Source organism: Lepidochelys kempii, chromosome 2 (genome assembly GCF_965140285.1).
Source record: "Lepidochelys kempii isolate rLepKem1 chromosome 2, rLepKem1.hap1, whole genome shotgun sequence".
In the NCBI taxonomy this organism is placed as follows: domain Eukaryota; kingdom Metazoa; phylum Chordata; order Testudines; family Cheloniidae; genus Lepidochelys; species Lepidochelys kempii.
This window is the reverse complement of record NC_136381.1, coordinates 161,860,143-161,887,361: the sequence shown is the minus strand read 5'-3', so window position 1 is coordinate 161,887,361 and position 27,219 is coordinate 161,860,143. Positions and strand designations below refer to the sequence as shown.

General features: G+C 43.1%; 1 protein-coding gene and 1 long non-coding RNA gene across 4 annotated transcripts in view; one reads left to right on the top strand and one right to left on the bottom strand.

Annotated features, from left to right (window-relative positions):
- LOC144930222 (uncharacterized) overlaps window positions 1-27,219 on the top strand; it is a 264,343-nt gene that overhangs the window by 85,389 nt on the left and 151,735 nt on the right. The window lies entirely within an intron of this gene.
- The window catches only part of LOC144930221 (uncharacterized), a 453,637-nt gene that overhangs the window by 327,377 nt on the left and 99,041 nt on the right, over window positions 1-27,219 (bottom strand). The gene's annotated exons all lie outside the window — the stretch shown is intronic.

The window sequence follows — 27,219 nt, the reverse complement described above, 5'->3', positions numbered from 1 at the left end:
TAGAAAAAAGCACTGAGACATTTTTGTGAGATACTGACAATTAAGTGGACGAGACTGGCATAGTGGAGAGAAATGTACCAATATAGTTACCTCAGGCTAATCAATGGAAGTTTTACTACCATATTAGCCTCTTACTATTCACATTGGACAGATTCCCCTGTGCACATCTTAAAACTCTGCATATTCACAATTCAGCTACACCTACTCTGCAACAGAAATGATCTTGGACGCTGTTAAAGTGTCCTCAGGTGTAGGCTGCAGACTTCTTAAGCTCCATAGGCAAACCACCAAAGTATATGAGGTTTAAGATGCCCCTAGCCACCAGTGTTAGTAGCCAAGCCACCAAGGCATACAAGAGTTTGAGATGTCAACTAGCTCTAGTATTTATCATACACTTGCATCTACCTTATGTGGAAGATGCAGAGTGGCAGGGATATAGGAGAGAGTTAAGGTCACTTGAATATCTTAACTCTCTACTTCAATACTTGCAAGGATTGGGGAATTTTGAATTGTAACCATAACTTAAGTTTCTAGGTCTAGACATTAAGCCAAGTCTTTCAGACTCCCATATTTCAGACAGCTTTTCACATTTTCCTCATAATAGTCTTCTCTCATCACAGACCAGGATGTTTGACATTTGATGTAGATAGGACCATTCCTGAGCATTGTATATGGAATGGGGGCAAAGACTGGGCTTCTAATGGAAAGCTGATTAAAACTATGAAGAAAATGTCATCTTCTCCATATTAACAGGGGTTAAAATTTTCAAAAGTGACTTATGAGCCTGACTCCTGTTTTCAAAAGTGGCAGTCACCTCGCCATTTTTGAAAATGGGAGCTAAGCATTTTTGGAACTTTTACCCTGTGTTTCTATTTGCTCGAACTTATTGTTCTAACAGCATTCCTTACTGCTAACTATGCTTTCAATCTGAATGAATCAACTATACAAGTTGCATATATTGGTCTTCTCTGCAGACAGTAGACCATTCTATTGCTCAGTCCATTTATCTAATAAGGATGTCTAGCAAGATTATTATTTTCCAAATGATAAGGGAATTTGACATGACATTCCCCATTAAATGTACTGTTAACTAAAAAAAAAATAAAAAAATCTTTACTCATGCAAGAAATCTCTGCTTACTGACGGAGGCTCATTAACTTTGGTGAAACTACTTATACAGGTAAGAGATTGTAATAACAGACCATATGCGAAAACAATGCTAAGGTTGGGGTTTTAATCAAAGACAAGACACACAGAACCTAATTTGTTAAAACATGCATGGGTGGATGCAAATCAATAACTGCCCATGTAAAATATCTGCATGCAGCTGCACACACAGATCCTGTTCTGGCTCTGCGACTGTGGATCTTCCCCCAGGACAGAACTGTTGTGATTCTGTTCAGCAAGGCGGAGGGGAGACTCAAGATTTGGAGGGGTTGCACAGGCCCCATGTGGAGTGAAGCCTGGCTCTGCGAGGGCTCCCTCAGTAGAATATTCAGGGGGCAAGTAAAGCAGGCTGAGGAAGGAGGGCAGACCAGGGACCTCACAGCACTCCACCCTAAGGCAGCGTGTGGAACAAGCACAGAGGAATTCATCAATCAGTTAGCTGGACTAGATGCTGCAAAGTTGTTTCCAAGCACTGTGAGACTGATGGTGGTCAGATTTCCTTTTGCTCCAGTATTTGTGCCATGCATTTAACTGCTTTGCAGACTCCTGGTCTACATGTACAACTGCATGTTTTCTACACGGAATTCAGTGATTGCTTATACCTCCTTACCCCTTACCCCCATACACCCCCACACACACCACAACTCACAGTTTGCAGGTGAAACTTAAGGCACCAACCTTTGAAAACTGGGCCTCTGCAGGGACTTTCATTGTAGGATAACATGTAAAAAATATTAAATGCTGCAAGTACATCTACATTTACAGAAACAGCAAATCTCCATTGTGTATTATATTGTATTATTTGCTAAACAGTATGCTACATGGCCTAATTGAGTGCATTCAAAATAAAAGACCCTGTTGTAATGCATGTATGCAAGCAGGAGGCATCAATGTTGCCGTGGGAACCTGACTTGTGTGAATTAATTTTCACTTCCACTGTACATTTAGAGCTGTGCGAAAGTTTCCCAGTGAAACATGAAGCCCCACAAATCTCTCCTGGCTTCATGTTTTATTAGAAATGTGAAAGACCAAGTTTGTCAAAAGATTCAATAAGGTTCACTGACCTTCTAAGCAGACGTGGTGCTGCTTAGAAATAAGACACTAAAGAACAGAACTGTTTGTAAAAGTACATAGTTTAAAATCCTTGGTCTTAAGAGACTCATCTACTGGGAAAGGCAGGGCCTCAGTCTCCACTGTAACATCATTACAATAATGGAATTGTATAATCCACACAGCAGAACACATTGGGGTTCTGATTGACACTATCCACAGGAGTCCTGGGGTGGGGGTGGGGTGAGAGGGAGGAATATTTTTGCGGTTCCCCTTGCAGAATTTCCTCTGAGTTGGCATTGGGATAGGACTGCCCTTCTCCCGTTGAAGAAGCAATTCAGGGGCTAAATCCACTCCTCAAAGCTAAGAGAATCCCACAGGAAGACTGGATAACTTACATCATTGCTACACTGACAGGGACTGCCCTGTGGTTGCCCTTGAAACTCACCAAAACCCTTTAAGGGGGATGGCCTAGGGACAGGGGGCTCTGCAGAAGAGTTATTATAGCCCTAGGCTGTAATGACTTTGTGGAATGTTTCTCTCAATGGTGCAGGGGACTACACATATCTGCCAAATATTGGCCCTGGCCTGCACCCTCTCTACACACAACTCTCAGACTGTAGGGTCCCAAGCAGGTGAGGACTGTGATTCTGAGGCAGTTATTCCTCTTTTCCCTCTGGAAGTAAAGTGGTCCTCACGTGGATCCCGAGAGGCCATCTGCTCCTTTGTCGTCCAGCTGTCACCATCTTTAGCCAGCAAATGCATCTCTTTAAGGGCCCGATCCCATGCTCATTGAAGTCAATGGGAGTCTTTCCATTACCTTCAACAGCCTTTGTATTGGGCCCTAATATTGACATTATCCCTTGCTCAATAATGTATCCATCTCTTGGCCGATCAAAAGTATCATATGTAGGCCAGCATCCGTCTTTCATGCCCCCAGATTTACTTCATAGCTCTAAGAACAAGGCAAATGGCACTCTTGTTGGCTCTTCTGTGAAATTTAAGTGTAACTTGTGGTTATAGTTATTATGAACTCTAGCAGAAAGAATAATTTCTGTGCCTCATTTATTTTAAACTGACCCACTTCTATCATGTGAGAACTCTGGGGTAAGGTCTGTGAAGAAGCATTAATCTTCTCTATGTCTCTAACCTGTCAATGTCCTCTCTGAAGATTCCCACTTTTCCTCCAAAAACACTGGCTTTCACAGACAAGATAAGTGGAGGGAGGCACCTTACAAATCCAAGCAGAGAGGGAGCATAGTACAAAGCTCATGCACTCTCACTTCAGGATGTGAGGATGCTCCTCATTCTGTGCAAGAGCAGGAATTAGAAACTCAAAGGCAAAATACATGTAATTAATAAACATCTCCTCCAGGAAAGCAGTGCCCTCTGTGGCCCTGATTAGCATCCCTTGCTGGCACGCTGGGATAACACTGAATGTTTTCTGGGGACATAACCCTATGATTTTCCAGTGACACACTCCTCTCTGATCATCATTGCTAGTTTGCTGAATAGTGCTATTCAGGAGACAATTCCCTGCCACACAAAACACTACATTTAGCCCAGTTTTTAGAGAGGCCTCTGATTTTAACCATTGGCTTCAGCTGGAGTTGTGGGTACTCAGCACTTCCAAAAGCAGGTCCTTAAATGGTGACATAAGAGTCCTAGTGATGGAGTAATTGGCTTGCACTCCTCAGGAGTCAAACTTAATAAGCTTGTCTCCTAGCATGTATTACACATTACATCTAGAGAAAAGGAAGCCTTTTAATCCCACTTGACGTTTGGAAAGTTACATCCCTCAAGTAGACAAAATATTATTTATCTTTTTTTATAATTAATCTGGACAGATTTTGTCTCCAATTGTGTGAGGGATGAATGGATTTCTATTCCAGCATAAACGATGACCATATTATATTATCAGTTTATAAATAATATGAAAAACAAAAATTTTACTTTAAAAATACTCTAAGTATACTTATAATATTTCCTAACATGGTTTCCCATGTTTGGAGAATAAAATGCATTTTCACTGGTATTTTAATGTTTTATGTTAGTGTGCAAATACATCAGTAAATGATGTCAATGGAGTCATCATGTCTTTGGCACTTGAAACAGACTGAACTGGTAAACAATTCCATTCAGAGCATGGAAATAACATTTTGAAATGGCCAAGTTATTCAGACATTTAATAAAAATGAATGGGACCAAACCTACCTTTAGATTTGTGGATTTAAATAAGCTTGTCAGCTATGTAGTTCATTCCCATGATAAACCAGTGTTTTCAAACAAGCATTTTTAAAAGGCAATAAAAAAAGATACCTTGAAGAACATTTTCTAAAAAATATTTGTGTAAGCACATAAAGTTGTATTTGGTTAAAGAACCAATTTTTTCAGGCCTATTTTTCTGCTGTGTAGACTATAGGCAGAAACAGAATGAGGACACTGGCTAAGAAACCCAGTGCAGTGGCTTTCAGCATTTCAATTCGTGCTTGGAATAAAGCTACAGTACAGCTCCTGCTGCAGAGTGTCAATGCACTTGTATTGGAAGTGAAGCTGGCTCCTGCAAAATTTATAACTGGCTTATTCGTGTGTGCCCTAAAACTAGCAGTTCTCCAAGGTCTGGTCTGAGCAGTCCCCTTTGGTTTATTACCCTTGTGAATAATGCTGGAAAAAGTGAGGCAAGATATGTGTGTGTGTGTGTGTGTGTGTAAGGTGCAGACTAGAATCAAGAGAGAGAAATGCCAATTATATATGCAGATGTAAGAAAATAAGATGACATGGGCAAATTCCTGAGGCTAAAACAGTGGGAAAATATTTTAAACTGGAGATTCTCTTCCATCGGTTCAGTGAATTACTATGGAACACTTCTTAATGCAATGTACTAATGGCCACATAAACACCACCCTATACCGTAAACCTACTGACCGCTATTCCTACCTGCATGCCTCCAGCTTTCACCCTGACCACACCACACGATCCATCGTCTACAGCCAAGCTCTGCGATACAACCGCATTTGCTCCAACCCCTCAGACAGAGACAAACACCTACAAGATCTCTGTCAAGCTTTCTTACAACTACAATACCCACCTGCAGAAGTAAAGAAACAGATTGATAGAGCCAGAAGAGTTCCCAGAAGTTACCTACTACAGGACAGGCCTAACAAAGAAAATAACAGAACGCCACTAGCCGTCACCTTCAGCCCCCAACTAAAACCCCTCCAACGCATTATTAAGGATCTACAACCTATCCTAAAGGATGACCCAACACTCTCACAAGTCTTGGGAGACAGGCCAGTCCTTGCCTACAGACAGCCCCGCAACCTGAAGCAAATACTCACCAACAACCACATACCACACAACAGAACCACTAACCCAGGAACTTATCCTTGCAACAAAGCCCGTTGCCAATTGTGCCCACATATCTATTCAGGGGACACCATCACAGGGCCTAATAACATCAGCCACACTATCAGAGGCTCGTTCACCTGCACATCCACCAATGTGATCTATGCCATCATGTGCCAGCAATGCCCCTCTGCCATGTACATTGGTCAAACTGGACAGTCTCTACGTAAAAGAATAAATGGACACAAATCAGATGTCAAGAATTATAACATTCATAAACCAGTCGGAGAACACTTCAATCTCTCTGGTCACGCAATCACAGACATGAAGGTCGCTATCTTAAAACAAAAAAACTTCAAATCCAGACTCCAGCGAGAAACTGCTGAATTGGAATTCATTTGCAAATTGGATACTATTAATTTAGGCTTAAATAGAGACTGGGAGTGGCTAAGTCATTATGCAAGGTAGCCTGTTTCCTCTTGTTTTTTCCTACCCCCCCCCCCAGATGTTCTGGTTTAACTTGGATTTAAACCTGGAGAATGGTCAGTTTAGATGAGCTATTACCAGCAGGAGAGTGAGTTTGTGTGTGTATGGGGGTGGGGGGGATGTGAGAAAACCTTGATCTATGCAGGAAATAGCCCGACTTGATTATGTAAAGAGTTGTCACTTTGGATGGGCTAGCACCAGCAGGAGAGTGAATTTGTGTGGGGGGGTGGAGGGTGAGAAAACCTGGATTTGTGCTGGAAATGGCCCACCTGTTGATCACTTTAGATAAGCTATTACCAGCAGGACAGTGGGGTGGGAGGAGGTATTGTTTCATGATTTCTGTGTGTATATAAAGTCTGCTGCAGTTTCCACGGTAAACATCTGATGAAGTGAGCTGTAGCTCACGAAAGCTCATGCTCAAATAAATTGGTTAGTCTCTAAGGTGCCACAAGTACTCCTTTTCTTTTTATAAATTATATAGTAATCCATCAAACTGTAACCATGTCCTGTAGTCCTTAGGCATACAGAACAGTCACGTGAAGCCTTTGAGAATGAAATGGTACAAAGATTGTTGGATCGGGCCCTTAATTACTGCTGATTTTATGAGAGCAGTTATTGTGTAAATTACAGCATAATTACTATTTCTTCTTAGATGTTATTTGGGTGTGAAGTATATTTAAGCATCAATCACACAATCTGTTAAGCACCAGCTGTGAGATATTGAGCCCTTCAGCTCTCACTGATGTCACTGGGATTTGCAGGGGCTAAGCCTTTACAGGATTGGGCCTTTAGGCCAGAATTTCCAGAAGTGGATGCTCAGCCTGATACCCTGTGGTCCAGTGTGACTCTAAGAGCATCGCAATGCCAGAGGGCAAGAGGCTCTGGTATCAGGTAGTGCATTTCAGGTGGCCTCACTCGTTCAGTGTATCCCAATTCACTTATGTCATAAGCTGTATCGAATAGGTGTCATATCATTAGAAAACCAACAGCACACTGATCATTAATATTCCTGAGTGTTGTAAACGCCCAAAGGACTGTGCACAACTGTGAAGGAAATAGGAACTAAAAGGTATTTGAACCAGATAAGTATGGGGAGCAGGTAAACAGGTTTTTTCAAGACAAAGGAGAGGCCAACTTCCATCCAGGTGCAGTCACAGACAATTGACCATCACAGTCAGGTGGCCATTCATTGGCATGTCAGAGGCTGCAGGGACAGAACAATTTGTATTGCAGGAAGTACCAGCGGGGAAGCAACTGACATGGGACCTTCTCCATCAGATTCCATAACACCTTTCCTCACAGCAGGGGCACTGAACTTTGAGAAGGATACATTTCAAAGGCACACTGGACTGTACGAGAGGGGCAAACAATCTCAGGTTATCTCTCACCTAAGACAAAGGTACTTTGTAGTCTGTGGGAGATCTTGAGCAAGGGGATGGAAGGAAGTATAGGAAGAATCTGACTTTAAACCAAGAGCACAGTTTTGCTAAGTCTTAGTCACTACAAAGCATTTTTCATTTTTATTTTTTTGTCACCATTTCTGACTTTATCTCTTATTCTGGGACTCACTTACAACCTCTCTCTCTCTTTTAGATTAAACAAACTAGTTTTTCTTTTATTCTAAATTATTATCTAAATTATTATTTTATTCTAAATTATTCTAAATCAACCCAGTACTATGTCTGACTTGAACTGATTATTAACTCAAGTTAAAGCAATAAGCTGCTGTGCTTTTTTCCTCTGTAAAGGCATAATGGACCTCATTATTCCTCTTGATGATCAGGAGAGCGCTGAACATTTCAGGGCAGACGGTCTTGGAGAAATTCGGGACTGGGAATGTGTGTGTGGGGGGGGCACTTGGCTAGTAGTAACCAAGGCTGGCGGAGACCAGAGTGTGACTGGGGTGCAACAAGCAGGCTGCTGGAGTCAGAGGTGCTGAACCAGGGCTTCTCCCCACACCAACATTCAGTGCATGTTTGGACACTGGCTGGGAGCCTCCACATAGGGAGCTACAGCAGCGAGCATTTTAAGGCACTCAGCATTACAGGACAAGTGGTGACAACCTCTGACTGGTCCAAATTGCATCCCAGAACATGACAAGCTGATTTTCAGTAGGGCTAAGCACCAGCTACCACCAATGCTGTAGATCAGTGGTGGGCAACCTGTGGTCCATCAGGATAATCCACTGGTGGGCCCCTCGACAGTTTGCTTACATTTGTACGGCCGCCCGCAGCTCCCAGTGGCTGCGGTTCACTATTCCCAGCCAATGGGAGCTGTGGGAAGCAGCAGCCAGCAACAGCCAGCAGCAGCCCGCACCGCTTCCCGCAACTCCCATTGGCCAGGAATGGCGAACCACAGCCACTGGGAGCTGCAGGCGGCTGTACAAATGTAAACAAACTGCCTGGCGGCCTGCCAGCAGATTACCCTGATGGGCTGCGTGAGGGCTGCAGGTTGCCCACCACTACTGGAGATCAAGCCTAAGATGTCTCAAAGCTAAGCTCCACAAATCGCAGGCCACGTTGGAAAGTTGGGCAGTAAGGGTGCATCTACACTGTGTTTTAAGAGCCATGGCAGTGAGTCTCAGGGCCTGGGTCTATAGACTCTGGCTCATGCTAGGGCGCTAAAAACAGTTGTGTAGACATTTGGACTTAGAATTGGAGCTTGGACTCTGAAGCCTGGGGAGGAGGGTAGGTTCCTGAGCCCAAACCTGAATTTCTGATGAGCTGCTTTTAGTACCCCAGTGCAAGCCCAAATCTGTAGAATTGGGCCCTGACATTCACTGATGCAGGTTTTAAAATGCAGCACGGACATACCCTTCATGTCTCCAGTTTAGCCAAATGAAAGGGGGAGGAGAAAAAGATCTTAGCATGAGAAAAAACAGCAGATGACTGAAACTTTCCCTTCCAGATCACAACCATATGATTTTGCAAGGGGGTGGGGTCATTCTTTAAAAACAAGCTGAAATGTTCTCCTTTTACAAACATGACATTATTTAATGCCATCAGCACACCATAACTTTTGGAAGGTTTATTTACTGGGAAATGACAATTTTATGCTTCATAATTTTCCTGGTAGACTCCCCATTGTTACAAAACAAAGTCTTCTGTTGTAGGAGACAGTTAAGGCAGGCCAAGCTGTAGCCAGGCCTTTGGAGCAAAGAGACAGCATTAGGAAAAACTTCAGCTGGGGCAACATTTTCCAAAAAAGGACAGGAGACAAAGGAGAGCCTTTTCTGTGGCAATATTTCTAAATCTTCTCTACTGATAAGTTGATTGTTTCAGGATTCGGCATTGTATTTTAAACAGGAAAAAGTTTTTAATAATATACTTGCAGGAAGCTGAGCTGGTTGCAAATTTTCCAGTCAGACTGTGCTGATTCAGAAAATGCTGATTCAATAGAACCAAAACGTTCTAGGAGAATATTTCAATTCCATCTAAACTTTGATGGAAACCAGGGAGGCAGGCAAGATAACCAGTCAGTTTGTCTGCCCACCTGCCTGGTGTCCTTCCAACCAGCTGTCAGTGGACTGCCTCGCTCCCTGGGATGCCCACCCAGCAGGCTCTCTGGCTCCCCATCTGGTAAGCTCCCAGGGCTCTCTGGCTGCCTATGTGGTGGGGTCCTCAGGGTCCACAGCTGCCTGCCTAGCTGGTTGCCAGGCTTTCAGTCTCCCTGGAACCTGAGCAATCCACCAGCCTGGGAATTGGGACCCAATGGAACCAACTACCAGGGGACCAAGTAGAAATATTCCATTTTGGTACTCTCAGAATAGAGAATTTTTCACAAGTTGTCCTCCCACAATTGTATCCAGATGATACAGGATGAATTCCCCCCCCCCATGCTAATTTTTTTGTGGGAGGAAATTTCCCTTTCCCAGACAGCTCTAGATGGAAGTAAAGTTTAAAAAATGTGGAAAGGGCATAAGGGGATTTGCAACAGAGCAGTTAGTAGGTGGATATAGCTAGTGCATGAGACAAATGCGAATTCTGTATACTTCAAATTATAAAATGCAGTAAAAAGCAACAAGGAGAGATGGTCTAAAACCAGGAACGAGAAAAATTCATATAGACATCAGGAAAAATATCTATCAGTCCAGTAAATTAGAGCTCCTGTGGAGCTGCAGACTTACAGCTGATTTGTTAATTTCACAACACTACCACTTTTTGGAATCTATAAGTTTATAAAACTTTGTGATGTATTTGTGCAAAACACATCACTGTCAGCCCGCTACATCAAGCCACTCCCCTTGCCAACAGCAGTGGGGAAATCTAAAGTTCAGGTTTGTGAGCATGGCAGGTCATTAAAGGAGTTTTTATTCTTCCATGTGCAAGGTTCAGACTTAATACTGCACAATATATTCAGCCCTGAACAACTGGAAATCTCACACGGCTTGAGCCAAATGTCCCATATGAGTCAGTCTGATGCCATTTTTCTCTTGGTCTGTTAACTAAGATAAGGATTAAAGAAACATTTTGTAGTGAAACTCTCTCAGAAGGTCAAACAAGTTATTGAACCTTGGAAAGGACTTGGGCCATCCAGGAATCAGCTCCAGACTGGCCTGAGATTCTGTCTCCCCACACAAGACTTCTGGGACCTACCTTGCTCCACCTCCTACTGCACAGAAGACTGTGGTGTCTCAGAGCGAGGACAGAGATTGAATTTAGCAGTGGGAGTACTAGGAAGAGAACTACTTCCTGCCTTACTTCTCTAGAACAGAGCTGGGACTAGAAAACCTTCTCAAAAGAACTTCAATGGGTCACTGGGCAGAAGACATACTTGTTTCTTCTGAGAAAACCCCAGGATGAATCAGGTTAGTCACCTGCCTTCAGAAGATCCCAGGTTCAGAAGAAAGTGCCTGATCAGAAGTGGGGCCGAAGAAGTGATGTTAGGGTGGAGATGTGGGAAGTGTCATGTACTTCCTCTATGTGGTAGGTTGCAAGGCTGCTACTGACAGGTCAGGCTTCTGTGTCAGACTATAACAACTTTTGATGTTCTGCCACATCTGGCTAAGGTTAGCTTAAATAAGGTATTTTACTCACAGCACCAACTAGCGGCTGAACAGTAAAATATAGTTTAGCATTCTGTTACATCTCCCCTTGAAGTTGTACATTCCTCTCATTTGGGAAATATACACCATCATGCTATCTTTGAAGTTCAGCATATATCAATCTGTTAAGTGTCTCTGAATCATACTGGTTTTCTAATTACACTACCTGAATGCATAACAACTTTACCATCTGGCTGTCCATTAGTTGCAATGAGTGGCTGTGGTCAGTTTGGAATTTCTGAGTGGTCATCTTGTTCTTCATCTATCATCTGTAGAGTTTGCTCTGCTGATTATTCTTTCTAAGGAACAAAGGGTAGATGTTAACAGTTCCTCATGAACTCTCCGCTGTCAGTCTCGATCATCTATGATCTGGGAGCTGAATTCTGTTTCTTTATGACAGCTGGAGTTGTCCATCCTTTTTCTCTATCCAATTTGACATAAACATGGTCAGGTTCTAGACCCAGCAGTTCTCTAACTGAATGGTGATTGTTGTAAAAAGTGGGTTTTTTTGCCTTTTTATCCAGTTTGGTGACTCTCTTCATGTCTGGCCACTTTGGGGATAGATTCTTTTCCAAAGTTGGAACAATAGTTCTAAATTATCCTCCCATCAAGAGTTGGGATGGATTATATCCAATAGATGCTATTAGTTTTGATTTTTAATTAAGAAGAGCAAGGAATGGATCTTCCTGCTGTAGGATGTTTTTGGCTGGCTGTACAGATCTCCCAGCCTCTCCATTTGCTTATGGATAATGTTGGCTGCTAGTAATATGATCAAAATCATATTTCATTTGTAATGATGTAAATTCTAATGCAGTGAATTTTGGCCTGTTGTCCAGTACTAGTTGTTCTGAAATACCAAAATGAGCAAAAGGGCACTTTAGTTTCTCAATAACTCATGTAATGTCTTTCAAGTACATAATTTCTATATACCGGGAAAAGTAGTACACTACAACCAGGTAACAACATCCTCTGATTTTGCATAAATCAGGAGCTAGTCTCTTCCAAGGTCTCTCTGGTAGGGGTGATTGCATTTTGTATGGTTCAGCATTGTCTCTTTAGTTAATTTGTACTGGATCTCCATTCACAGAGTCCAATATCATCGATTCCTCAGTTCTTCCACCTTTCTCACTAGGCCAATGATTGCTGCCACACTGCAGCTGAGAAGGTTGTTCGTCTTTAAACTTTTGATCACATGCACTCTGAATGCATAGCTTGTATCTTTTTAAATTGTTTCTGTGCTGAACTGGTCCATACAGTTCAGAATACCTCCGAGCTAGTCAAAGCTGTGTTAGGTGACTTCAGCTCTGGAAGAGTTTTAAGGCAATTGTAAGTCCCTTCTGATATAACTGTGATGTCAGCTCCTAAGTCAATTTTAAAGTCACTAGTATTGCCATGAATATTCAGTTTCACTCTCCAGGAAGGCTCTGTGTCTTCACAAGAGATAGATCACAGAAATGATGGCTCTTAATTGTCTGTAATATTGGCCAACTTCCTGACTGCCTTGGGGTGGCCAACAGCTGCCAAATGTCCATATTTAGTGCATTATTACAACTGCTGTCTTTGGCTGGGTGTGTATCATTCTTGGGTTCTGACTTTTTCCACATCTTGTGTATGTAGGCTGGAATTTGTCCCTTTTAGCCTGGGAATTCTCTCCTTTGTTGCTTCACTCCTTCACTTCATTCTTCTCTGGAACTAGTTTACTTCTGATCCTATGTCATGTATTTCTTGAACACAGTAGGTTGCAGGGCTGCTACTAGTAGGTCAGGATTCTGAATCAGATATAAACTGACTACAGAGATTACTTCTCAAAGAGATCCACGCGATATTCACTATAAGATCCTTTAATGCTCTGCCAGGTCTGGCTAAGATTAGCTTAAATAAGGTATTTTACACACAGAACCACTTAGGGTATGTCTACACTACGGAATAAGGTCGAATTTATAGAAGTCGGTTTTTTAGAAATCGGTTTTATATATTCGAGTGTGTGTGTCCCCACAGAAAATGCTCTAAGTGCATTAAGTGCAGTAACTCAGCGGAGTGCTTCCACAGAACCGAGGCTAGAGTCGACTTCCGGAGCATTGCACTGTGGATAGCTATCCCACAGTTCCCGCAGTCTCTGCTGCCCATTGGAATTCTGGGTTGAGATCCCAATGCCTGATGGGGCTAAAACATTGTCGCCGGTGGTTCTGGGTACATACCGTCGGGCCCCGCTTCCCTCCCTCCCTCTGTGAAAGCAAGGGCAGACAATCATTTCGCGCCTTTTTTCCTGAGTTACCTGTGCAGATGCCATACCACGGCAAGCATGGAGCCCGCTCAGGTAACCATCACCGTATGTCTCCTGGGTGCTCACAGACGTGGTACGGCATTGCTACACAGGAGCAGCAACCCATTGCCTTCTGCCAGCAGACGGTGCGGTACGACTGGTAGCCATCCTCGTCGTGTCCGAGGTGCTCCTGGCCACGTCGGTTGGGAGCAAATGGGCAGACATGGGCGCAGAGACTAAATTTGGAGTGACTTGACCAGGTCATTCTCTTTAGTCCTGCAGTCAGTCCTATTGGACCGTCTTATGGTGAGCAGGCAGGCGATACGGATTGCTAGCAGTTGTACTATACCATCTTCTGCCGGGCAGGCAAGAGATGAGGATGGCTAGCAGTCGTATTGTACCATCTTCTGCCAGGCAGGCAAGAGATGAGGATGGCTAGCAGTCGTACTGTACCATCTTCTGCCGAGCAGCCATGAGATGTGGATGGCATGCAGTCCTTCTGCACCGTCTGCTGCCAGCCAAAGATGTAAAAGATAGATGGAGTGGATCAAAACAAGAAATAGACCAGATTTGTTTTGTACTCATTTGCCTCCTCCCCCGTCTAGGGGACTCATTCCTCTAGGTCACACTGCAGTCACTCACAGAGAAGGTGCAGCGAGGTAAATCTAGCCATGTATCAATCAGAGGCCAGGCTAACCTCCTTGTTCCAATAAGAACAATAACTTAGGTGCACCATTTCTTATTGGAACCCTCCGTGAAGTCCTGCCTGAAATACTCCTTGATGTAAAGCCACCCCCTTTGTTGATTTTAGCTCCCTGAAGCCAACCCTGTAAGCCGTGTCGTCAGTCACCCCTCCCTCCGTCAGAGCAACGGCAGACAATCGTTCCGCGCCTGTTTTCTGTGCAGACGCCATACCAAGGCAAGCATGGAGGCCGCTCAGCTCACTTTGGCAATTAGGAGCACATTAAACACCACACGCATTATCCAGCAGTATATGCAGCACCAGAACCTGGCAAAGCGATACCGGGCGAGGAGGCTACGTCAGCGCGGTCACATGAGTGATCAGGACATGGACACAGATTTCTCTGAAAGCATGGGCCCTGCCAATGCATGCATCATGGTGCTAATGGGGCAGGTTCATGCTGTGGAACACCGATTTTGGGCTCGGGAAACAAGCACAGACTGGTGGGACCGCATAGCGTTGCAGGTCTGGGACGATTCCCAGTGGCTGCGAAACTTTTGCATGCGTAAGGACACTTTCATGGAACTTTGTGACTTGCTTTCCCCTGCCCTGAGGCGCATGAAAACCAAGATGAGAGCAGCCCTCACAGTTGAGAAGCAAGTGGCGATAGCCCTGTGGAAGCTTGCAACGCCAGACAGCTACCGGTCAGTTGGGAATCAATTTGGAGTGGGCAAATCTACTGTTGGAGCTGCTGTGATGCAAGTAGCCCACGCAATCAAAGATCTGCTGATATCAAGGGTAGTGACCCTGGGAAATGTGCAGCTCATAGTGGATGGCTTTGCTGCAATGGGATTCCCTAACTGTGGTGGGGCCATAGACGGAACCCATATCCCTATCTTGGCACCGGAGCACTAAGCCGCCGAGTACATAAACCGCAAGGGGTACTTTTCAATAGTGCTGCAAGCTCTGTTGGATCACAAGGGACGTTTCACCAACATCAACGTGGGATGGCCGGGAAAGGTACATGACGCTCGCATCTTCAGGAACTCTGGTCTGTTTCAAAAGCTGCAGGAAGGGACTTCATTCCCAGACCAGAAAATAACTGTTGGGGATGTTGAAATGCCTATATGTATCCTTGGGGACCCAGCCTACCCCTTAATGCCATGGCTCATGAAGCCGTACACAGGCAGCCTGGACAGTAGTCAGGAGCTGTTCAACTACAGGCTGAGCAAGTGCAGAATGGTGGTAGAATGTGCATTTGGACATTTAAAGGCGCGCTGGCGCAGTTTACTGACTCGCTTAGACCTCAGCGAAACCAATATTCCCACTGTTATTACTGCTTGCTGTGTGCTCCACAATATCTGTGAGAGTAAGGGGGAGACGTTTATGGTGGGGTGGGAGGTTGAGGCAAATCGCCTGGCTGCTAGTTACGCGCAGCCAGACACCAGGGCGGTTAGAAGAGCAGAGGAGGGTGCGGTACGCATCAGAGAAGCTTTGAAAACCAGTTTCATGACTGGCCAGGCTACGGTGTGAAAGTTCTGTTTGTTTATCCTTGATGAAACCCCCCGCCCCTTGGTTCACTCTACTTCCCTGTAAGCTAACCACCCTCCCCTCCTCCCTTCGATCACCACTTGCAGAGGCAATAATGTCATTGTTGCTTCACATTCATGCATTCTTTATTCATTCATCACACAAATAGGGGGATGACTACCAAGGTAGCCCAGGAGGGGTGGTGGAGGAGGGAAGGAAAATGCCACACAGCACTTTAAAAGTTTACAACTTTAAAATTTATTGAATGCCAGCCTTCTTTTTTTGGGGCAATCCTCTGTGGTGGAGTGGCTGGTTGGCCGGTGGCCCCCCCACCACGTTCTTGGGCATCTGAGTGTGGAGGCTATGGAACTTGGGGAGGAGGGCAGTTGGTTACACAGGGGCTGTAATGGCAGTCTGTGCTCCAGCTGCCTTTGCTGCAGCTCAACCATACACTGGAGCATACTGGTTTGGTCCTGCAGCAGCCTCAGCATTGAATCCTGCCTCCTCTCATCACGTTGCCGCCACATTTGAGCTTCAGCCCTGTCTTCAGCCCGCCACTTTCTCTCTTCAGCCCGCCACCTCTCCTCCCGGTCATTTTGTGCTTTCCTATTATTTGCCTCCACGCATTCGTCTGTGCTCTGTCAGTGTGGGAGGACAGCATGAGCTCGGAGAACATTTCATCTCGAGTTCGTTTTTTTTTCTTTCTAAGCTTCACTAGCCTCTGGGAAGGAGAAGATCCTGTGATCATTGAAACACATGCAGCTGGTGGAGAAAAAAAAAGGGACAGCGGTATTTAAAAAGATACATTTTATAAAACAGTGGCTACACACTTTCAGGGTAAACCTTGCTGTTAACATTACATACATAGCACATGTGCTTTCGTTACAAGGTCGCATTTTGCCTCCCCCCACCGCGTGGCTACCCCCTCAACCCTCCCCCCTCCCAGTGGCTAATAGCGGGGAACATTTCTGTTTAGCCACAGGCAAACAGCCCAGCAGGAATGGGCTCCTCTGAGTGTCCCCTGAAGAAAAGCACCCTATTTCAACCAGGTGACCATGAATTATATTTCACTCTCCTGAGGATAACACAGAGAGATAAAGAACGGATGTTGTTTGAACGCCAGCAAACATACACTGCAATGCTTTGTTGTACAATGATTCCTGAGTACGTGTTACTGGCCTGGAGTGGTTAAGTGTCCTACCATGAAGGACGCAATAAGGCTGTCCTCCCTAGAAACCTTTTGCAAAGGCTTTAGGAGTACGTCCAGGAGAGCCGCGAATGCCAGGGCAAAGTAATCCTTTCACATGCTTGCTTTTAAACCATGTGTAGTATTTTAAAAGGTACACTCACTGGAGGTCCCTTCTCCGCCTGCTGGGTCCAGGAGGCAGCCTTGGGTGGGTTCGCGGGGTACTGGCTCCAGGTCCAGGGTGAGAAACAGTTCCTGGCTGTCGGGAAAACCGGTTTCTCCGCTTGCTTGCTGTGAGCTATCTACAACCTCCTCATCATCATCATCTTCTTCTTCGTCCCCAAAACCTGCTTCCGTATTGTTCCATCTCCATTGAAGGAGTCAAACAACACGGCTGGGGTAGTGGTGGCTGAACCCCCTAAAATGGCATGCAGCTTATCATAGAAGCGGCATGTTTGGGGCTCTGACCCGGAGCGGCCGTTCGCCTCTCTGGCTTTCTGGTAGGCTTGCCTCAGCTCCTTCAGTTTCACGCGGCACTGCTTCGGGTTCCTGTTATGGCCTCTGTCCTTCATGCCCTGGGAGATTTTGACAAAGGTTTTGGCATTTCGAAAACTGGAACGGAGTTCTGATAGCACGGATTCCTCTCCCCAAACAGTGATCAGATCCCGTACCTCCCGTTCGGTCCATGCTGGAGCTCTTTTGCGATTCTAGGACTCCATCATGGTCACCTCTGCTGAGGAGCTCTGCATGGTCACCTGCAGCTTGCCACGCTGGCCAAACAGGAAATGAGATTCAAAAGTTCGCGGTTCTTTTCCTGTCTACCTGGCCAGTGCATCTGAGTTGAGAGTGCTGTCCAGAGCGGTCACAATGGAGCACTCTGGGATAGCTCCCGGAGGCCAATACCATCGAATTGTGTCCACAGTACCCCAAATTCGAGCTGGCAAGGCCGATTTAAGCGCTAATCCACTTGTCAGGGGTGGAGTAAGGAAATCGATTTTAAGAGCCCTTTAAGTCGAAATAAAAGGCTTTATCGTGTGGACGGGTGCAGGTTTACATCGATTTAATGCTGCTAAATTCGACCTAAAGTCCTAGTGTAGACCAGGGCTGAGTGGCTGAAAAGTAAAATACAGTTTAGCATTCCATTACAGGAGGGGATGGAGTCAGAAAACTCACCAGTTTTGTTTCAAAAGCTGTGTGTTTTTCCAAGCTTTGCTTGGAGTTTTCAGATTCAAGGAAACCCTAAATTCCAAGTGAACATCTGGGTTCACAAAGCTTTGTGAGCCCAAGCAACTTACTTGGATTCGCCAAAACCACATGAACTCAATCTATTACTTTAGAGCACTGCAGCATATAAATTAAAGCTCTCAGCATCTTTGTGAGGTAGGCAAGTACCAGCAGGTGGTATGATCAACATTTAACAAAAGGTGCACCACCATAGAGGGTTAATCCCCAAAGCCCCACAAACTAGTCTGGGCCAAAGCTAAGAATAGAACTCAAGAGTTTCTGGCTCCTAAATCTATACTCAATCGACTAGACCAGCAAGAGGTTCTGCTCACCTCTGCTAAAGATCCACTCTGACTCCCTGACTCAAATTAATTCCATTTTGTTTCAATCTATTTCTAAATATACACACACACACACACTCACTCTCAAATGTAAAGTTACCTGGAAAATTCTCAGCACGTCATAAGAGGTAATATCCACAGTTTCACCAACTCTTTCATACTGGATTACAGTAGTTTTGATGTAACTTTACCACCTTGATTCTTGAATGTAAAAAGCTACTTTTGAAAACTCAGTTTAAAAAAATTATTAAAATAAAATCCTAACACACACAGGCTGCCACTATATTTGTTTCTTATGTTCAGAGTCATGATCCCTTCAGAATGTATTACAACAGCAAAAGCAGGTGGTGTTTTGGTTCTTGAAAAATGGGTATTTAAAGTTTATAAGCCACATTGATTTATGTCTTATCTAGGCAGATGTAATTGTAATGGAGACTAGTGATACAGATAACACTTACAGCTCCTATCTTCTAAACATCATGCTCTAGTTTCCAAAATGTAGCAAGATTACTGTATTCTAGCAAGCACATCCCCAAGTTCATAGTGTCACAGAGATATGCAAAGCACTTCCTTCTTAGCATTCTTAGCCACCTACGTTACTGACGCACAAAATAGCCAGAACAGAATAACTCACGAGTCTCAACTGCATGCAGCAAATCATAAATATAATAAGTATAATCAATCAAGTTTAGAACAATCTCTCTATAAACTCCTGGTGCTATTGTTTCTGTTCCAAAACAAAGGCAGCTTATTTTATTATTCTATGCCAATGGAATGATTTTAGTAAATCAGAGCCTTGAAAACTTCAGGTTATTTTTTCACAAAATGACACAATTCCTCATTAACACTACAGGCTACATTTTCCATGAGTGAATTGTGAGGGTCCCAATCCTGCAGTTGATGAGTACTGAAGTAAATATACTCAGACTGAGTGAAGTTAATGAACTTCAGGGTGCTCAGCACCTTGCAGAATTGAGCCATAAATGCACAGTTAAGGACAATTAACCAAATTCATTACTGGTAGTATAAGTGGATGCAACTCTACTGGAGTGGTGCCTTATACTAGCAATGGCTTCAGCTTTGACTTATTGACATGAAAGCCAGTAAGTATAAAGAAACAGGATCTTTTCCTAAAGAGAAATAGAAGTGCTTAGCTCAACTGACAATATGCTATTTCTTTACGTACACAGTGTAGGTTGTTGCCTCAATTCTGTGTTTATCAGATTTTGGAAAAAAAACAAAAAGGAGCATGGATGTAAGGAAGGCCAAAATTTGGCCTCAGGAAGATTTTATGCTGGCAACTGCACATAGATTAATGACTTTTTGCTCATTAATTCCCACTTCCACTATATAAATAGCCTCCAGAAACCACTTTCCCGCTTCTTTGAAACATACAATAATGTTTATCACTATGAAAGATTAATAATGATGGAAATTTTTAATATTGTTGCAACCAAATTATCTGACTCCTTCATTTCTTGATTTTATTCTATAATTCAGGGGAATGGTGATTGGAAGCAACTGGGAGGTGGACAAGAGATCCTGAACAGTTGTGGGAAAGGGAAGAGATGGAAAAACATGTGGGACCAGGACACAGATGTGGGGGAAATGGGGAAGGGTTGCTAAAGAGCAAAAGAAATAGTGAGGAATCAGAGTGGGAGAAGCAGAAGCAAACAAGTAGACAGCACGGGGCAGTGGAGAGAGGGCAGAACAACTTGGGAAGTATGGAAAGGAGAAGCAGGAAGATAATTAGAGCTAGAGGAAGTGGAGGGAAGAGGCAATTTTAATAGGAAGAGGACTTGTATGGCGAGAATCCCTGTTGGCCAGGAGATAGCAGGGCCAGGCGAAGAGAACATGAAGTGTGCTGCTGGCTAGCTAAGCAGGTGCTGAGTGTCAATTGGCAAGGAGACTGAGTGGGGAAGAAGAGTTGCCAGGGGAGAATGAAGCGGGAAGGCAGGGGATGGTGCAGAGATCGAGCCAGCTTTGAGAAGCTGCTCCCTGGCCAGCTTTCTATAATCAGAAAATTTTAGTGCTCCAGAAATGCTGCAAATCTTTTGCCCCAAAAATGGTGCCAGTTTAGTTGACAGTGGCATGTTAGAAGCAAGGGGTTCACTTAAAATACAAACATTTGGTTCATAAATATTTTTTTTTGCAATCACACCATTTAAAGTAGTGACTGTATCAAATTTTACACAGTAAACAAGGCCAGGATGGGGGACCTCCAGAGAAAACCAGGTATGTCATAAATATAAAGGGAAGGGTAAACCCCTTTAAAATCCCTCCTGGCCAGAGGAAAACTCCTCTCACCTGTAAAGGGTTAAGAAGCTAAAGGTAACCTCGCTGGCACCTGACCAAAATGACCAATGAGGAGACAAGATACTTTCAAAAGCGGGGAGAGAAACAAAGGGTCTCTGCCTGCCATATGCTGCTTTTGCCGGGGACAGACCAGGAATGGAGTCTTAGAACCTATCCTGAAGGATGACCCAACACTCTCACAAATCTTGGGAGACAGGCCAGTCCTTGCCTACAGACAGCCCCGCAACCTGAAGCAAATACTCACCAACAATCACATACCACACAACAGAACGACTAGCCCAGGAACCTATCCTTGCAACAAAGCCCGTTGCCAACTGTGCCCACATATCTATTCAGGGGACACCATCACAGGGCCTAATAACATCAGCCACACTATCAGAGGCTGCACTCTGCACACTCGTTCACCTGCACATCCACCAATGTGATATATGCCATCATGTGCCAGCAATGCCCCTCTGCCATTTACATTGGTCAAACTGGATAGTCTCTATGTAAAAGAATAAATGGACACAAATCAGCTGTCAAGAATTATAACATTCATAAACCAGTCGGAGAACACTTCAATCTCTCTGGTCACACAATCGCCGACATGAAGGTCACTATCTTACAACAAAAAAACTTCAAATCCAGACTCCAGCAAGAAACTGCTGAATTGGAATTCATTTGCAGATTGGATACTATTAATTTAGGCTTAAATAGAGACTGGGAGTGGCTAAGTCATTATGCAAGGTAGCCTATTTCCCCTTGCTTTTTCCTACCCCCCCCCCCCCGACGTTCTGGTTAAACTTGGATTTAAACTTGGAGAGTGGTCAGTTTGGATTAGCTATTGCCAGCAGGAGAGTGAGTTTATGTGTGTGTGTGTGTGTGTGTGTTCCCGGGGGCGGGGGGCGGGGGGTGAGAAAGCCTGGATCTGTGCTGGAAATGACCCACCTTGATTACCATGCACATTGTAGGGAGAGTGGTCACTTTGGATGAGCTATTACCAGCAGGAGAGTGCGTTTGTGTGTGTATGGGGGTGGGGGGGTGAGAAAACCTGGATTTATGCTGGAAATGGCCCACCTTGATTATCATGCACATTGTAGGGAGAGTGGTCACTTTGGATAAGCTATTACCAGCAGGAGATTGAGTTTGTGTGTGTGGTTTTTGGAGGGGGGTGAGGGGGTGAGAGAACCTGGATTTGTGCAGGAAATGGCCCACCTTGATTATCATACACATTGTGAAGAGAGTGGTCACTTTGGATGGGCTATTACCAGCAGAAGAGTGAGTTTGGGGGGGGGGGGGGGCGGAGAGTGAGAAAACCTGGATTTGTGCTGGAAATGGCCCAACTTAATGATCACTTTAGATAAGCTATTACCAGCAGGACAGTGGGGTGGGAGGGGGTATTGTTTCATGGTCTCTGTGTGTATATAAATGTCTACTGCAGTTTCCACGGTATGCATCCGATGAAGTGAGCTGTAGCTCACGAAAGCTCATGCTCAAATAAATTGGTTAGTCTCTAAGGTGCCACAAGTACTCCTTTTCTTTTTAGAACTTTTAGTAAGTAATCTAGCTAGGTATGTGTTAGATTATGATTTCTTTAAATGGCTGAGAAAAGAATTGTGCTGAATAAAATAACTATTTCTGTCTGTATCTTTTTTGTAACTTAAGGTTTTGCCTAGAGGGATTCTCTATGTTTTGAATTTAATTACCCTGTAAGGTATCTACCATCCTGATTTTACAGAGGGGATTTCTTTACTTCTATTTACTCCTATTTCTATTAAAAGTCTTCTTGTAAGAAAACTGAATGCTTTTTCATTGTTCTCAGGTCCAAGGGTTTGGGTCTGTGGTCACCTATGCAAATTGGTGAGGCTTTTTATCCAACAATTCCCAGGAAAGGGGGTGTGTGCAAGTGTTGGGAGGATTGTTCATTGTTCTTAAGATCCAAGGGTCTGGGTCTGTAGTCACCAAAGCAAATTGGTGAGGCTTTTTACCAAACCTTGTCCAGGAAGTGGGGTGCAAGGTTTTGGGAAGTATTTTGGGGGGAAAGACGTTTCCAAACAGCTCTTCCCCAGTAACCAGTATTTGTTTGGTGGTGGTAGCGGCCAGTCCAAGGACAAAGGGTGGAATATTTTGTACCTTGGGGAAGTTTTTGACCTAAGCTGGTAAAGATAAGCTTAGGAGGTTTTCATGCAGGTCCCCACATCTGTACCCTGGAGTTCAGAGTGGGGAAGGAACCTTGACAAGGTACTTCAATGAATTGATGAAACAGATGGTGGAACTCTCCCATCTGACCCAGTCAGTAACAATGCCCCATTTTGATGCTAGAGGGCACTCTGATGTTGACAGTGCTGTTTTTTGGTTGAGATGTACGACTGAGTTTCTGATAACTCGTGTCCAAAGATTCTACACACTTTTCATAGGAGTAGTGGTACTAACTCAATTTTTCTGGCCAAATTCCTGTTTTGGATAGCTACATTCTGCCTACCTAAATTCCCACCCCAGTTTCAACTGGATATGGTAGTCTTTTCATCTGTTCTATACAGTTTAGTAGTATTGCTGTGGCATGGTTTCCATATTTCATCCCAGAGGTGACCATATTTCAGTGGTTGGTGGAATGATTTCTATGCATTTTATTTGTACCATTACTTATTGGCGTTTGTAACACTGTGTGCAGTGTTACAATTTCACTTTGCAAATGAAAAGCACTCTATACAATTAAGACAGTTTTCATTTAAGTCCTCACAAATATTACTATTTTTCATATCTATTCTTCTGAAATATTCACTGTTCTAAAAGAGTTTCTCCATATACCTTATTAAGATAAAATGCCTTCTCTCACTTTTTCAATAAATATCCTGAAACATATTAAATTATTGGGATTCATACAGACAGATTTGGCAGCCTTTTCATATTTACTTGAACTGCCAAAGATAAATTGTTTATGTAAATAAATTGTTCATTCAGACAATGAGTTATCTGAATAAATGTGTATTAGCAGAATTTGACTTCTTTTCTGTGTCTGATTCACTCTCAGATAAAAACTCCCATTAAAGTCAATGGCGTTGCAAAACGTTTAAATGAACAGAATTTATCCTCAGGTTGTTTCTGTTATGTATGGTCACATTTGTCAGTTATTCTTTTAATTTGTTTTTCCACTTTCAAAACTTTTATTGTGCTTCTTTTATACATTTTGTAATGGTCAGCTAGCTGTGGCTTTCCATGGTTTATTTTATAAAGCTTCAATGCAAAGAAAATTAAAAAACTAACAATGAAACATTTTTCTACATAGAGATCCATTGTAACTATAAACCTAGCAGCACTGCAGAGTGCTGTCTAATAACTCCTTAATTAATTAGGGAAAGCCATCATTAAGTTTAGAAGGGCAGTTGGCTCCCAGACACTTTAAAACATACAGATGGCCACAAGCTTGCACAGATGGCCACCACTGCAGCACCCATCCACTCAACTTTGCTCTCTTGTCTAGGAGCAGGACTGATTTTGTGTTTGGTGTACCTTTCATAAAAATAAATGAGGGCAATGCTTGATCTACACGTGCAAGTGGCTTATTTCTACTCTTTCATCACAGACCCATCTACTAGGGCTGGCCAGAAACAAAGAATTCTGTTTCACAAAAAATATTGAGGTTTCAACATTTGTTTTCATTCCACATAAAAAGAAAAATTAGACCTTTTAAGATTTTTCATGAAAGGAGAGGGCACCACCCCAGAATAGCCAATAGTTAGGGACCTCACTTGGCATGTGGGAAAGACCCAGGTTCAAATCCTTGTTCATCCTGATTTGGACTAGGGACTTGAACCTGGATCTCTCCCATATGCCAAGTGAGTGCCTTGACTGCCAGGCTATTGGAAATTCTGGGTTTGCTTGCTCTCTGACCAGAAATTCCACCCTGGGCCTGAGAAACATTTTTATCTAAACTGATATGTTTGCATGAAAAGTTTGAGTTTCAATGAATCAGCATTTTCCAGTGTGAAAAAAAATAATTCCTGAACAGTTCTAACATCCATTTTAAATATCATTCTAAAGGATGTCCAGTGATCCCACTATAACTTCATAAGAATTATTTTTTTTTTACATCCACCCTCAAACAATTATTCAGCTAAACTCTGCTCCTTAAAGCAACTGCGCTGGAAAGTGCTTTAAAACTAGCAGTCAGGAAACCTGGTTTCCCCTCCTAGGCCACCACTGTGTGACATGGGGTGGGGGGAAAATCACAAATTTCTTTGTGTCTTAGTTTCTCCATGTCTTAAATGGAGATAAGGATTACCCCAATCTTTGTAAAAGACTGATCTCCAAAAATGAAAGGAGGGCTATGTAAGAGCTCAATAATACTATTAAAAGGAATTATGTTCATGAGCCTGTACTGGTCCTGATTTTTATTTCCATTTTTTTGAGACACAAGATAATATGACCTGTTATATTTATTTCATATATAGATGTGTGAAGGCTCACAAGTGCTAAATTTTGCTGTAACACATAAATACCTCTTGAGAAGTTAATGGAAGTTGTGTGTGCATATCTTCACGGAAAAAATGTGAGGAGATTATTTCAGTGCTGAGAGAAAAGAGCAACATGTACCTTATTTCCAGCAGAGCTGAAGGAAAACAATTATATTTTTTCATTGGTCCAGAAGATGCCCCAAATGGTTGTCGATTCTACAAAAGGGAGGTATTGTATTTGGCTAATTTTCATTTAAGAATACAGCTGGTTAGATTTATTCCACATCCTCTTTAATTTTCATTTTAAATTTATGTCATGACATTAAAGCAGATTCCACTCATTTTTGGCAATGAGAGCTTGATGACTGAGTGAATCATGATTTTGTTGAGAGCTTTTTGCTGTAACTTTTCTTCCTCAGTAAGTGACATCTAGGTGATTTCTATAAAAGAGTTGCAGTTACAGGTAAGAAGAAATGCTTCAGAGCTCTATGCTTCATGGTTTAAACCAGTCTCTGTTAGGAATTAAGCATGTGGGTAGGGGCACAGATTATTCCACAGCTACCTACTGTGAGGTTTTTACACCTTCATCTGAAGTATATAGTATCAGCCCCCATCAGAGACAGGCTACTGAACTAGATGGGCCTTGGGTCTGATCCAGTATGGCAATTCCTATGTTCCTAGATGATTCTGTGTGCTCTATTCTTTGGATGTAATACGAACCAATACAGAATTTGTTAAGAGTCTCTAGTATCTGGTAGATAATACAGATTGAAATTATATAGACAGGGGCTGGCTGTTATTCTGATATTTTATAAGAATGCAGGTATAAAGGAATCCAGTGTGCTCCATTTTCATGGTACTATATGTGTGATTTGTACAGGTATCACTAGAAATTGGAAGGACTGTGATTAAATAAACTGTTAGGATGGTCTGTGGTAAGAATAAGGAAAGAAGTAGCAGTGTTCAACTTGAGTTCTGCCCACTTTGCATGGGACTGAAAATTCTAAACTTGGCTCTGTCGGTGATTCACTGGATGGCCTTGAGCCAATCTCTTCGCCTGTCTGTCTCAGCTTCTATGAAAGGGAGATCACAATGCTTATCTAACTATCTCATAGGATTGTTGTGAGGGTTGATTATCAACTCTAAAGCACTCTGAACATGTAAAGTACTCTTTAGAGCCAATAATTAATAGTACGACAATACTGATAGGTAACTTGTGATTGAGATAATTAGGCTCCGGAAGTAACAGATCACTGAAATCAAACGAAGACAACTCACCCTTTCATACCATGTCCTTTAAAGGTTTCCATCTGGAAACTCAGGAGCAAGCCATTGCATCTGCTTACAGCCAGAATGTTTTTCTTTGAAGCGATAAAGATTAGATACTTAAACAACAATAATAATAAAATGCAAACTATTTGTATTACCGTAGCATCCAGGAGCCCAAGTCACGGAATTTTAAATGAAATCTTAAATTCTGCAAAACTGAAGAGGAACTAAAATATTGATAGAGTGCTAGCTCAAATCAAATGCCTGGGAATATTTTTTCTCCTGAAAGACCCAACATCCACAACAGTACAATCAATAATATGTCCACGTTTGTTGCACTATTGCTTTAAACAGATGAACAACTTCATTCATATTTTAGAGAAATCTGTTTAAACTATTTTACAGAACTGGCAATAGAACAAACAGCATTTGTGAAAAGAAGAAGAACGTGCCACCCTGTGTAGTGAAATCTCCTCTGGGCAGACAGGACCTCCCCTACTGGATTTCATATACATTATGATATTTAGCCTTTGCAGTAAGCTGGCTCTGAGTAAAGCTTTACTTGTCACTTCCACCTATCCACTTTCAAAATGCCAGCAGTCTCCACTGGCACGGGAATGGGCCTGATGCAGATCTTCTACCAGAAGCTAGCAATCCCGCAGCCCAGTGTTTCACAAATAAGAAAAGCCCGGAAACCTTTTACCCTTCCTCTTCCTCCACTTTTGAAGGAAGGAGGATCATAATTATTACTACAAATGAGTCACTCTAGCAACATTCTCAGTGGACACTGACCCTTTGGAATTTAGGGTGTTTTTTTCCAGCATGCAATTATAGCCATTAGCAGTCACAACAGCCAGCCTCCAGGCTCTAAATTATGGGG